A 12,986-nucleotide genomic window follows, 5' to 3' on the forward strand; every position below is an offset into this window, starting at 1 on the left:
AAACCGAGATCGCCAACTAATCCTCGAGAGCAACAGCGAGGGTCGGAGAAGCAGAGGATGAAAAGTCGCGAGAAGGAGAGCGGATAGATGGGGAGAGAGGAAAGTATAGCGGTTGGTATCTGGTGTAGATGGTACGCGGCAGGGAACGGGAAAACCGTACTGGTCAGATAAGATTGCGAAACCAGTGTTCCGGTCCCTAGTGTCCTTTAGCTCCTGGCTTCGGTAAGGAAGATAGCGTTAGCCGACTCCGGAAACGGATTCGGACCCGGTAAACGGAGTTACGTAGCGGCCGTGCTCGTTTCTTCTGATTTTTAGTCAACGATCGCGATAGGTTCGTCTTAGATTCCAGCGTATACGCTGTACGTCCGCTCGTACTTGCAGCGAAATGGGTCGCGTGCGTTGCGTAACTGTGTGTCCGCTGTGTGCGCACGCGTGTGTATGTTTGTGTGTGTGTATGGGTCAAAAGAAATAAAAGAATCGACGCAGAAGGGGTAAGACGGAGCGAGCGCGAGTAAGCCAGCTAAGCAAGCTCCGTGATGTACTGGCAGGAAAAACTTTCCTAATACCGTCGTCCGTACGGGATTACGCCGGAGATTGAAACGTATATATGTATTTACGAACGTAACCATGCCTCCCGAGAGTACGACAAGCTCACTCGAATCCGTTTCCCTTCCCCCTTTTTCCTCCTCTTCCTTTTTCCTTTCGCTCGTGTGTCTCACGCACTCGGCCGCTTACGCTGTACCCCTCTTCTTCTGCCTCCTTGTCTCGTTTCGGAGTGTCCTTTCGTTTTTAACCCTTTCGTTGTTTCTTCCCCTCTTTCGCCTCTATATCTCCTTCCTCCTTCTATTTACAGGATGTTCGGGAAAGTTTCTGCGAAACTTCGCCAGCACGTAGCGTTCGTCAAAATAGACAAAAATATCTTAATAAACGCGCGTCCAAATATGATTAACTTTGAAGTTGTAAGACGTTTTCAACTGTGAGCCTGTTTTAGGGATAAGAGGCTTTATTTCCCGTCTGTCTACGATTCATCGGACAAAATGAAGCAAACATCGCACGGATTAACGAGCGTAATTTACCAAAGACGTTCAAACGTACTCGTCATATTTTTCCAAAAATTATTGGAAAATCGACGTTTCGCTCTCGGACGAGGTACTCGAAACGGCGTTCCGCGATACTCGGAATTCCTGAGAGATGTCTTACCGCGACTCGAAGCACTTCCTCCCTCGAAAGCAGCCCTCGGTCGAATCGTCGGTTTCGCGGCACCCTCCGAGTCGCTTACTTTACCCTTCTGCCTTCTCCTACCTACGTTCGTCGCTCGGGCCGCGTTACAAGGGGCCAGTATTTATGCACATTGTTGACTGGCACGTGGATTTATGTACGTCCGTTGTATTATGCGTTCTGTCGTCCACCGTGTAAAACCGGTATGCCTGGTACCGTCGTCTCGACTACGCACGCAACACGTATTTCGGATTAACGTCTCCGCGTTTACCCAGAGACGGCGAAAATTCGGTTGATTTTCGGGAGAAGCTCGGGTTAGTCACGGTACACGTTCTGGCCTCGCGATTCGCGGATTCACCGTGCAAACGTTTAACGTTTAGCGTATGGTCCGGAGGGTTGGACATCCCGGTTAGATACGCGGCCGAAACGTCGACGAGACGGCGCGGTTGTTTGCGAGTCCTCCTTAGAACATAGCACGGTACAAAGCTAACTGCCGACCGGTATTCTCCGGCTGACGTGACCCCCGGCAGCGCGAGCATTGTGCCGGTGTTTTCGACCACCGGCTCCGCCGCAAACATCGTCTTACCTCGTCCCACTCGACTCGTCCCACCGCGTGGAATCGACCTCGACCGCGTGGACGGGACAGCGAGGAAACCTTCTTGCTCGTTGCCTGGTTCCTTCGAGCCGAGGCAACCTAACCCCTTCGGGCTACCCTCCCAGCTAACCTCCCCGGCAACGTCCAACGTTTCTGTCACTCGAGAGCGTCCGTCTTGCGTTTTCCCAGCTCCGTCATCACCGGCCCGCGCTCCTCGTGCAACACAAAGAGAAAAATCTCGCTACGGTTGCGTTGTTTCGCGTCGCCAAGATTTAATTTTAATTGTATGGAATTGCATATATATTAGATCGTTCCAAAAGTTTCTTTCGTTTCACAAGGAAATCATAGACGCGCAACGTCTTTTGTTTTGTATCATTTTATTGAATTACGCGCGATCGATCTCGTTCTATCAAGATAAAGACCACGACAGACTAGATTTCGTGCTTGTATAAAGATGCTTTGTTGTAAAAGACACGTTCGCAGAAAAAAGACGCTTTTAGGACAACCTGATACTTCGTCCATTTCGATAGTCTTGAAATACACTGGCTCGCGAAAGTACTTCTCGTGTTTAAAGTCCGTTAGTAAGAATAAACCGTATGACGGTACGGTTATGTACCGTAGGAATACAAAACCAAAGATCGATAACGATTATGCGAATTGAAGTTACCGCGGACAGACCCTCGAAGGATTTGCGTAATTGCCACCCTTCGAAGGTGATAAAGGCGCAGTTGGCGAGGGGAGAAATTTTGCTAAAGCAATTTGCTCTTTATATATACCTAACCGAGAAGAAGGTTATCATAAAAACCTATTCGTTGAAACTGAAAACCCGGAGTACTTGGATTTTCTAAACTCCGCCATACCTTGCTACCCTTATATGGTATTCGTGCTGTAAGAAAGAGGAATATCTTTGATCTTTGGACAAAATTATCCTTTCAGAAGTCAATGAGCAGTGGCACGATCGGAGGATCTGGACGCGAAGAAGAGCGGAAAGATCGTGGATGGTGGTGGAAAGGCTGAAGCCGATGCAGTGACGGTAGTAGCAACGATGGCGGTATATCGGTTGGCGGGACGGTGTTACCATCGGAGGGATTTTAGTGTCTCGGGGAGTAATAACGTCTCGGGGTGTAGATTATACGGTGTCCGGCCAGGAACGGGCGAGTGCCCAGTTGGGTCCTCCGATGATGCAAGGTCCCCCGGTGCCACCCCCGTCCGGACATATATTAGCATTCTAACCAACCATTATTATATGCCTGGTGAGCCGCGTTGGGCCGAGAGTACCACCAACGCCCATGTTGCGTACTTGGACCAAGTTTACCAACAATTCACCGGGGCTCGCGCTCTATAATGGCCCCACGGCTGCTTAATTTATCGCGGTCGTAATTAATAGCTTTGTAATTTTCATACAGGCGTACACGGGCCGCGTCGCGGAATTTATGGATACGTTTTCGCTCGCGATTATCGATTCCGTGCGGTGCTCGACGATAGTCGCGCCGCGCGCTAATCTCCGATGTATTCTTCCGTAACGCGACGCGATATTTCTGCGCGCCGCTTCTCCGTCCAGTCGGCCGACTTCGCGTTTGCGCTTGCTGTTCCGGTGCCGGTTTCGTTCAACGGCTTCGCGTTCGCGCTCTTCGTGTCTGCCGATTGGCCGAATTTTTTTACCTCGCTCGTTGTTTCGCTGGAGCTGCGTCGAATCGCATGCTCGTCAAACGTTTACGCGTCATCATTTGCCGCACGAGCGGACGATATCAATTATTAAATATCCCTTTCGTCTTGTAAGTAGTTCCTTCTTTACGACGCTTAAATATAAAATAAGTAGACGGGTGCAACGGTAAGGTGCTCGCCACGATACCTGGCTGACTTGTGGCTCCATTAGCGCCCCCGGCTGCTAACGTATAGCATAATAAGAGTTTATGTGTCAGGTTGATGCGCCAGAAGTCTACCAGACAAACTCCGCCCGCGCGGCATAGAAACCGTTATATTTTCATTAGACCGCCGAGCCCGTAACGAAGGGTACCTTCGATGAACTCGAAAGAATAGCCAACCGCTTCTAAGTCTTCCAGCAAGACTAACCAGCTACGTTTCAGCCTCTTCTCTTTTTTCTCGTTGGACGTCGCAGAAGAGAAGGTGCGATACGAACTCTCGCGTGTACTTGTATGTTCGTATAGAAGAAATCGAAGGTTCGTTCGTGTGGCAGAACCAGAAAGCTCGACGAGAACCGAAAGGCTGTAAACGCGTAGGGTGTGGGCGTTGTACGAGAGACAGAAGGAAGGAGGAGAAGAGATAGAGAAAGAAGGGAACAAGGACAAGGGATAGTAAGTGTAACGCGGCATACTCGTCCATACGCAGTCGAGCGGGCGAAGCATTATGCAATCTTGGGGTAAACTTGGCACTTAAAGGGGACGGGGAGTTAATGCAAGGTTGTCAGGCGAGGCAAAGTGTGTGGCGAGGCGAGGCGAGGCGAGGCGAGGCGAGGCGAGGCGAGGCAAGGCAAGCAGAAAGACGATGGCAGGATGCGATGGGCGGTGGACTACGGTTCGAACTCCCTTGGTCGGGTGGTGGCGGGTGGGTGGCTAGTTCGGGCTTGTAAACGTCCAGATGGCCGGTACGAGGGCGAGTTCACAGCCCTCCTTCCGCGATCCCTGCATTTCCCTCCTCGTTCGACTGCTTTAGGTTCGGAGGTACGCGAACGCGCCACGATAGCCCCTTCACTATAGACACCATAGTTGCGGCTGGTTGGCCGTCACCTCTGCGTCGACGCTCCCTTGTCTCTTCGACTGATTCAATTTGCCTGCCGCGTGGCTGTTTAATTACTGGCCGGAGAGTGGACCATGGTCGCGAGCAGGAGGGAACATCGGTGGAAAGGAGACGAGTGCGCTCGCGCGCGAAACAGTATTCCGAGCGAACGAGCGAGCGAGCGAGCGAGCTCGGTGTGGAAACGAGAGCGAGCAAGAGGCGTAGAAACGCGAGGCGAACGCCACAGCACCGAAGAAGAGAGACGGCAAGACGGAGAAGCGGAATATCCGCTCGAAACCGACACACCATCGGCATCCCCGTTTATCGTTGTGTTGGTGCCGGCGGTTCCGTTGCCACTAAGACACTAACGGAATAACGGCGCTCGCCGGTGGAGATTGTTGTTGATGCTAAAGTAACGGGCAGCCCTGAGGGGTCGCCGCAACAGAGCACACGGGGAGAAAGAGCCGGATACACGACGAGAAAGCTGACCAGTGGGGGATCGAGAAGAGGCTGGGTCAACCCTGCGACGTGTCTTGCAAACCGAACAACTGTCCTGCACCCTTTCACCCTTTCGGCTCTCGCGCCACTCTTGCACCACTTTTCCCACCTTTCTCCGGCATTCCTATATCTCGCCCTCCTACCTTCTTCTTCCTATCCTTGTGCCCGATACTACTCCCTTTACCACGTACGTACGTGCACGTACACACACGCACACGACCTCCGATCATCCCTGCCGCCCTCAGTTTGCATTCGTATTCGTATTCGTATTCGTATTCGTATTCGCATTCGCATTCGCATCCACGCTCTCTTCTTTCGTGTTCCTCCAGTCGACGATGTCCACCGGCTTTACGCTCGGTTTGGAATACGATTTTACTGCTATCCGATAAAGAAACGGTCGTGGATTCGCTGGAACGTCGTGATCGGTTCGCCATAGGAGTAGATCGAACGGACGAGCAAGACTCGTCTTTTACGGTTACGTGTCTCTGCGCGTTTTCTCTTTGCTTTTTACACGAGCTGTCGTTTCTTCTTCTTGTTTACTCCTTTCATTTCGACTCGAAAGGATGAAAAGTAGATGTTAGGGAAATGATAAGGTGGAATTCACCTCGTGAATCGGAGGGCGATCAAGGGTGCGCGACCGAGGCAGGTGTATCGACAAAAACGAAAAATTCTCGTTGCTCTAGGTGGCTCGTTGGTTGTCGCGTGGTACGACGCGGAGAATACGGTTGCGGTTGCATCGTCGACACGTATACGAACACCGGGTTTATAAGGTAGTGCGCGCACGTGTAGCCGCCGGTGATGACGAAGGTGCGGTAGTGTTGGTTGTTTGCAAGGGGGAGCTGCTTCGTTCGCTGCTCGACACTCGACTCTCGACGCTCGGCAATAAAGTGTGCCTCGACGAGCAAGCTCACGTGTTCGCGTTTAGCATTTATCGAAACTCCGTGCGCGGGAGATCGTAACTCGAAAGTGCAGGCCTGCCTGCGTGTCATGCAGATAGGTTTAAAAGCAGAACGTGCCGTATTTACAAATGCGAGTTTCGCTTTCTTCCTCTTCATCCCCTTCATTCGCGTGGCTCTCCTCGTCGCACTCGAACGGTAACAGGAAAGATACGAGCGAGAAGGAATCGAGTCGGCTTTCGCGGCGATACCGTTGTTCGCCAATTCGGCAAGATTGCTTTTTCCACGACGGCTCTTCTCTCGTTTCACACACGTAAAATGCGAACGATCGTTCGCACGAACGAAAGAAACCGCGCGAGACTCGTGGCTCGTATGTACCGCCACGTTCCACGACGAAGGGTGGGTCAGTGTTGGTTTGCAGATCGGATACATCGATCCCGCCGGTGCACGGTAGGTCAGAGTCGAAATTTCGTAGCTCAGCTTCTCGAATGGCCACGATAGTTAAAAATTCGCTAATAAATTTCAGTATGTCGAAGATAAACAAGGAGGGAAGAAAAGTAACTATTCTAGCCTGTTATTTGCAATAATTTCTAACAAAAAAAAAAAAAAAAAAAAGACAGTAACTCGCTATAAAAAGATTACAAGTTAGAATTACGTTGTCAGTCTTAATAAAGTTTCGTTCATTCGAGTAACAAGTTTGGTAATGGAACGTGGAATCCACGAGTGAACTTTAAAGAATATACAGTTCCTACAAAAGGTGTGTACGCACGATTGTATTATATTATGACGTTGGCATACTAATCGATTAATTTTCAAGTACGTTGAATTTCGTCGATATCGTCATGGTAGTAGGTACTTTGGCGTAAGCGGAAAAATTTCGTACCGCCGAAGATATGTCGTTCGGCATCTGGTACGACAAATCGTGATAGATAATAATCGAAGATTTTACTTTCGTTTGGTCGCAACGTTTCCCGCGATTTCCTAGGGAGGGAAGTTTCCAACTTGTCACCCCTGACCTGTTCATTCTTTTGTTTTAGGAGCTGGATGTCGTTAGTAGTCGGAGGAGCAGGAGAATGGGGAAGACGGCGCGCGGAGAACGGCAAATAAGAAAGAAGAAAGAAAGGGAATAAAGACAGAGGAGGAAGACCGCAAGAGCGGCCTCTCGTCTACGTCAGCGAGAGTTCTGGCTGCCTTAATGGAGACACGTTCACGCGAGCTGCCTCTTACGGCGGCAAAGCCGATTTATCTGCGCCCACGATCCCTTCTCCCTTCACCCTTCTCGGTTCACAGTTCTCCTCTCGGTTGCCTCTCGGTTGCCTCTCGGCCCTCCGCACGCTGCTCTTCCTCCAGCATCTTTCTTCGTTCGGCCCTCGCGCATTTGTTATTCCCTTCTCGCTTGGACGCGTTCCGGCGGCCCTCCAACCCGTTTACAAAGAGGATCGTGTCTTACACGGGGATATTTCACTTTCCCCTGTTCTGCGGGGCGGAGAAGTCGAAGAGTCGCCGGTACGCGCGCGTTCCGTGAGCAACAGAGGGTTGACGAGAGAAGGGTGAGACGCGCGTGAACAGCAACTCGGGGAAAAACTGGAAAAAAGTATCCAGGAACCTCCGCAGTGCCGGAAGTGACGCGTTCTCAGCTTCTTATCGCGATCGGTACGCGCTAGCGGCTCTGGCGCAGCGTACACTCGCGACGATTAATTTTTGGTCTGGAGATTGGGTCGCCGGGAAGAGAAAGACGAGGGATGCCGGGGAGGGGGTGGAACACGAGAGAAAAAAAGTGAGATATCTCGCGGCTCGAAGAGTGGCCGAGGCTGGAGCGTAAAGAAGGTTCCGGCTCCAGATAAGACCGAACGATATATCGAATCGAAATCGGATCGTAGATCACGAGGGATTCTCCATCGAGCTAGGACGAGGGTGGTGGACGACATCGGCGAACTTTCGAGGGCGCGACGTTGACCGTCTCTTACAGTCGAATCTATATAGCTCGGAGAATGGTGCGCGAGGAGAAATTGGAAAGGAGCGCGGAAGTAGGGTCGCCGCCAGGAGACGTTGGCGGCGGAAGGAGGGACGCGCGTTCTTCTCGCGAGATACGTACGAGCCGCAAGGGGCAAAAGCGGTCGAAGAGGAGAAGGGTGACGGAGGGAAGGGTGGTTGGAAAAAGAAGAAGAGAACGAAAGAGGTGAAGAGGAGAAGAAGTAGAAGAAGACGAAGAAGAAGAAGAAGAAGAAGAAGAAGAAGAAGAAGAAGAAGGGAGTGACGAATGCGGTAAACCGTAGAACCGGAACGGCGGAGTTTGCCCAGGAGGCAATGAAGCACGTCAAGGGGATGATGGACGTCTCCGCATAAACCTGACGAGTGACTCGTGGCGCCTTCAGGAACGACTCTGAGGAGCCCCCTACATCACTTTTATTACGGCCGTCCTCATTTTCATATCTCGTAAAACCTCCGGGGCTCTGCTCTTCTCGTCCGCGGACGTGCTTGATATACGTATAATCCACGATCCGACTCGCGTGGCGAAATTATCAGTCTCCCCACTTGTTCCGCCCTTCCGGCCCGACGATCTCGCCCACCACGGGAAACTCTTTTCTTCGAGAACGCGAAGCAATGGAGACGAATCGTCGGTTTCGACGACCGCGACCGCGTCTCTGCGTCTCCTGGCGTTCTATTCTCGGCCACGTCGTCCGAAACTTTAGCCATCGGCTAAACGCGTTCGTCCGTCTTTTCCACGCTCTTATTCGTACGTCCTGAGCACGGCAAGGGGTTTCTCTCAGTCACCGGCAACAGGACTGTGTCGTGAGTGCCGGTACGCTGCCGGCGACAGTGAATGACTGCGCTGCACGTGACACGAGACTGACAGGTTTATGCGAGCGCGTGTGTGGGAACATAAAAGGGAACACGTAGCTAGCTGCATGCCTGCCTGGTTGCCTGGCTGCTTGCTTGCTTGCTTGCTTGCTTGCTTGCCCGCCTGCCCGCCTGCCGGTTTGCCCGTGATGTACGTCTGTTTGTGTAAGTGACACGAAGCGAGTGAGTGACGTGTCTCTCTCCGTGGCAGGGCCTTGCCTGTCCCCTTTCCATCGCCCTTCATCCCCCAATGTATGTATGTCCTTGTCCTTTCGATTTCGCCCGGTTACGTCTCCAGAATCGTCGCCGCGACTCTCCGTTACCCTCGATTATCCATTTTTCGCGCGCGTTCGATCTATTCTCTCTCTCTCTCTCGTTCCCGGTTCGAGAGCGATAAATTAACGCGAAAAAGCAAAGGATAGGGAGACGGACAGGGAGGGTGAGAGAGAAAGAGAGAGAGAGAGAGAGGAAACGAGATATTTCAAGGGTCTGAAATTTACGCTACAGCAACCAGCGACCTTTCCTTTACTTCCATCTAATTCAAAACTATAAATCGAGGGCGTCTGTTGTATGTATGATGGCGGGCTGGCGCAAACCTGCGAGCTCGTGGAACGAACGAGTGGCAGGGGAAAAGAGAGGGCGAAGAGATTCGTGGAAAGATGAAACGAGAACACACGCGAAAGAGAAGGTCCGAGAGGCAGAGGGGAGAGGGAAAGAGAAGGAGCTAGAGCAAGTGGGGTAGAGGGTAAAGGAGGGTGGATGGAGGGAGACTGCAGAGCCAGAGTAACGTAACAGATGCTGCACAATAAACACCTCCCGTCACTTCGCTCCATAAATCGCGCGGCGGGCTCCTAGAAGAAACATTCAACCTCCATCTACTCCTCATCCTCTTTTCGAACTCAGCCACCATACCAACGCTTCTCGTGGAACGCGCCAGCGCGTCGTGAAGTGTCCGTCTACGGACGACGCAAGGCCGTCGCGCGTTGATCTTTTCCAGGATCGGGCGGTAATCGAGTTTGCGACGCGCTCACGCGTCTACCGTTTATCGTAGCACGATCGTCGCGCGTACACACGCGACACGGTCCGAAGCAGTTCGGAAGGAGCCGTGAAAGCGAATCGGATTCGAATCTCCTGTCGTTCGAAGAGAATCGACACGAGGAGACGATACTAGGCGGTGGCGGTTCGTCCGAGTCAAATGGAATCGCGTCCCCTGTTTCGCGCGATTATTCGGACTGTTGGAGAAGGTGGACGAGCAACGCGTCGTGCGAGGCATCGTGGTCGGCGAAAGGCCAGAGTGTCCGAGGGGGCGGCAGACATGGGATGGGGTGGTATGGTGGACGAGGGCACGAGAAGTGGAAGGAGGAGGTGGATAGGAGACGGAGGTTAGGGGCAACCGTGGCCGCGCGCGGCCGTATTGATCTTATCCCCCGACATGAGAAATGCCCGCCGGTTTAATAAACTCCCGGGACTTATGAAGCACGTCAGGGTGATTCACGGCCGCCTCATTGAGTCGTATTTATACAACCGCGACTGATAGATTTATGGAGGACAGCGCAGCGTGGTCCCTCCTGCCCCCTGCCATCCTGCCCCACTACCCGCTCCACTCCACCCCCTCCCCGAGCCGTCTATGTAACAGTCTGTCCATCGGCACCGTCGTTTTCTCCGATTGCCTCCTCCGCCACCACCCACCGTTGCCCCTGTCTCGTTCGACTTCTTCGCGGTTTCTTTGTCCAGCTGGCCGATACCGTATTCCGCGGGAAACACGTAATCGCCATCTCAACGACGATTCGCGTCTCGTACGTACGATCGGATACGTTGGATTCGTTAAATACGTTAGTCATAGCTGTGTACGTACATAGTCGCGCTATATAGTCCACTAGGATGTCGAGAAGCAGAAGAACGCGAAGTAAGAGAGGAAGCACGAAAGGAAGGAAGGAAGGAAGGAAGGAAGGAAGGAAGGAAGGAAGGAAGAAAGGTAGGAAGGAAAGGTTCTGGACGGGAGCAGAAGCAGAAGGAGCGGAAGGAGATAGAGAAGGGGCGGGTGGTCGTTCGACGGGCATGGTGGACCATCCATGGATGTCAGGAGGGGTCCATGGCGTCACACACGCACCTCGACTCGCCATCGGCCAAGAGCAAGCAGCCTTATAAAGTAGCCGGGCTACGATTTAATCCGAAATTTATTTCCTCCATTAGTAAGAGCTTGTCTCGGAGCCTCGAGCGTGAGCGAGAGGCTGACGAGGACGACGATGCCTTTCCATCTCTCCACCGTCCTTTTCGCTTCTTACCTGTCTCTCCTCTCCTCTCCTCCTCTCCCTTGTCCCATCTTTCTTTTTCTCCCTTCGTCGTTTCTCACTCTCGGCCTTTCCGCTCTCCCATCTCGCGGGGCCATCGGAATGTTCGTTGGTGCATCGGTGCATCTTAAGTATACCACTACATTATGACTCCTATATCGCCATCTTTATTATATCCGCGATTCACCGGTGTTGGCGCGATCGCGGTTCGACCCAAGTTTCTTCCTCTCGCGCCTTCTCTTCCCTCCTCCTTCTCCATTTCCTCCGATTCGCTTTGTCTTTGTTCTATTCTCCGTCGTCGACGTGGCTTCCTCTCGCTCGCCCCGAATATACAAGGCCCTCGATCGTGTCGGGTGGTCTCGCGATTCGTACGTTCGACGGCACCGTGGCGTTGATCGTAGAGAACGACGCGATTCGCTCGATGTGGGCCGCGGTCCTTCCCAACAAATCGCCTTTCTTCTTCTTCTTCTTCTTCTTCTTCTTCTCTTTCCTTCAACGTCGTCGGTAAGACGGCTATGGTAGGTAGAGAGGTTACGCGACCAGATCTCGAAGGGTGGGAGGTTGACGTCTCAGTCAGCGAGAAAGGCACAGATGGTGAACCCGTGTGCGTTGATAGCCACGTAAGATTTCTCGTTCCATGCCGACGCGAGCATTCGAAAATTTCAACGTTAGTCGGCCCTAGCCTCTATCGGATCGATCAAGTTGCTTGAATTTAAACGTCCAGCGAGGCTATGGTTACCGTGGATGCTTGTTCTCGCCAAGTATCATTCCGACCAACTCGATTCGAATTCTTACGAGCGTACGCATTTTGGTCCCCGGATGATTCAATCGGCAGTTCGTCGAAACGCGCATCCGCCTTAAACTGGATCTAACAAGAAGAAAGTGTGGAGACCGAGAAGCGTATTTCGAGCGAAGTAAATGACGGATTCATAACGGTACCGGTGGTCTCGGTTTTCGTCAATTCCAGTCGCTTGACTTGGCGTTACTCGAGTAATCCGAACGAGCTTTTTGGATCTCGAGAATGGGCCGCTATAAATGCAAAAGAAAAATGTACGGGCAACAAGTGGGTGGTGATCGGAGGACCTTATTTCGCGCGAAGTCCGTGGAACGATGCGCGCGTGGTAATAGAACTTTGTCGACGCGAATGCGTCCCGTACGAAAGTAATATGCGCCACTAACGTGGCATCGAGCGTCCAAAAGCGTCCAGAAAGATCTTCGGATAAGATTCGGAATCGCGTTATTTTTCGTTGCAGACGGTGGAACGAAAGCTGTAACGATGATCGAGATTCTAATCGAGATCCCTTCGTCGCCAGGCTGCATTCTCTCGCTCGTGAAAATCGTATACCGCGCGCCAGCGGCGAATGCCATTTCCACTCTCGAACGATTGCGAAGGACTCTTATAGTTGCTTCTCGAGCCAACAGATGGCGCGGACGGTGTCAAGGTGACCGGTCGAGAGCTATGAAAAACGAAATTCAAACGAATTTTTACGGAGAAACGACAGACTCGGGTACCTCCAACGATTCGAAGCAACGGAATATCGAAGTAGCGTGTTGGCTGATTTACCTCGTTGTCTGACCAACGATACGATTCTTTATCCAGATGGATTTAGATTTCTTCGTAAGATATAACTTTCGAGCTGGGAGTTTAAGTATATCGTAATTCGTCGTCGTTAAGCAGCCCAAGAACGAAACGAACTAATAACAACGTATAGTACGAATTGCTCTTAGTCGACATGTAAAACTTGCATTATCGGAAGATCTAGAACAAATTTGATATCGATATAAGATAAAAAGAAGATAATTTAGAATTCATATAACAAACCACGTAAAAATTGTAACGAAATGAAAAATTTCAATCGCTCGTAACGATTACGCAAAATAAAGATCGTACGTATCCCGATCTAACGCAAT

The 12,986-nt window shown here is 51.7% G+C and overlaps 1 long non-coding RNA gene across 5 annotated transcripts in view; it reads left to right on the forward strand.

The window, feature by feature from the left end:
* LOC117233551 overlaps positions 1-7,686 on the forward strand; it is a 39,585-nt gene extending 31,899 nt beyond the window's left edge. For 3 of the 5 annotated variants that reach the window (XR_004493343.1, XR_004493342.1, XR_004493347.1), the window contains 2 exons: positions 2,750-4,128; positions 6,981-7,686. This is a non-coding gene — a long non-coding RNA (uncharacterized LOC117233551). The remainder of the gene's footprint in view (positions 1-2,749; positions 4,129-6,980) is intronic. The other 2 variants (XR_004493344.1, XR_004493345.1) reach the window with 2 other exon arrangements.
* The last annotated feature ends 5,300 nt before the right edge of the window (positions 7,687-12,986 follow it).

Source organism: Bombus vosnesenskii, unplaced genomic scaffold (assembly GCF_011952255.1).
Source record: "Bombus vosnesenskii isolate JDL3184/JDL3185 unplaced genomic scaffold, Bvos_JDL3184-5_v1.1 scf7180000013297, whole genome shotgun sequence".
Taxonomy (NCBI): domain Eukaryota; kingdom Metazoa; phylum Arthropoda; class Insecta; order Hymenoptera; family Apidae; genus Bombus; species Bombus vosnesenskii.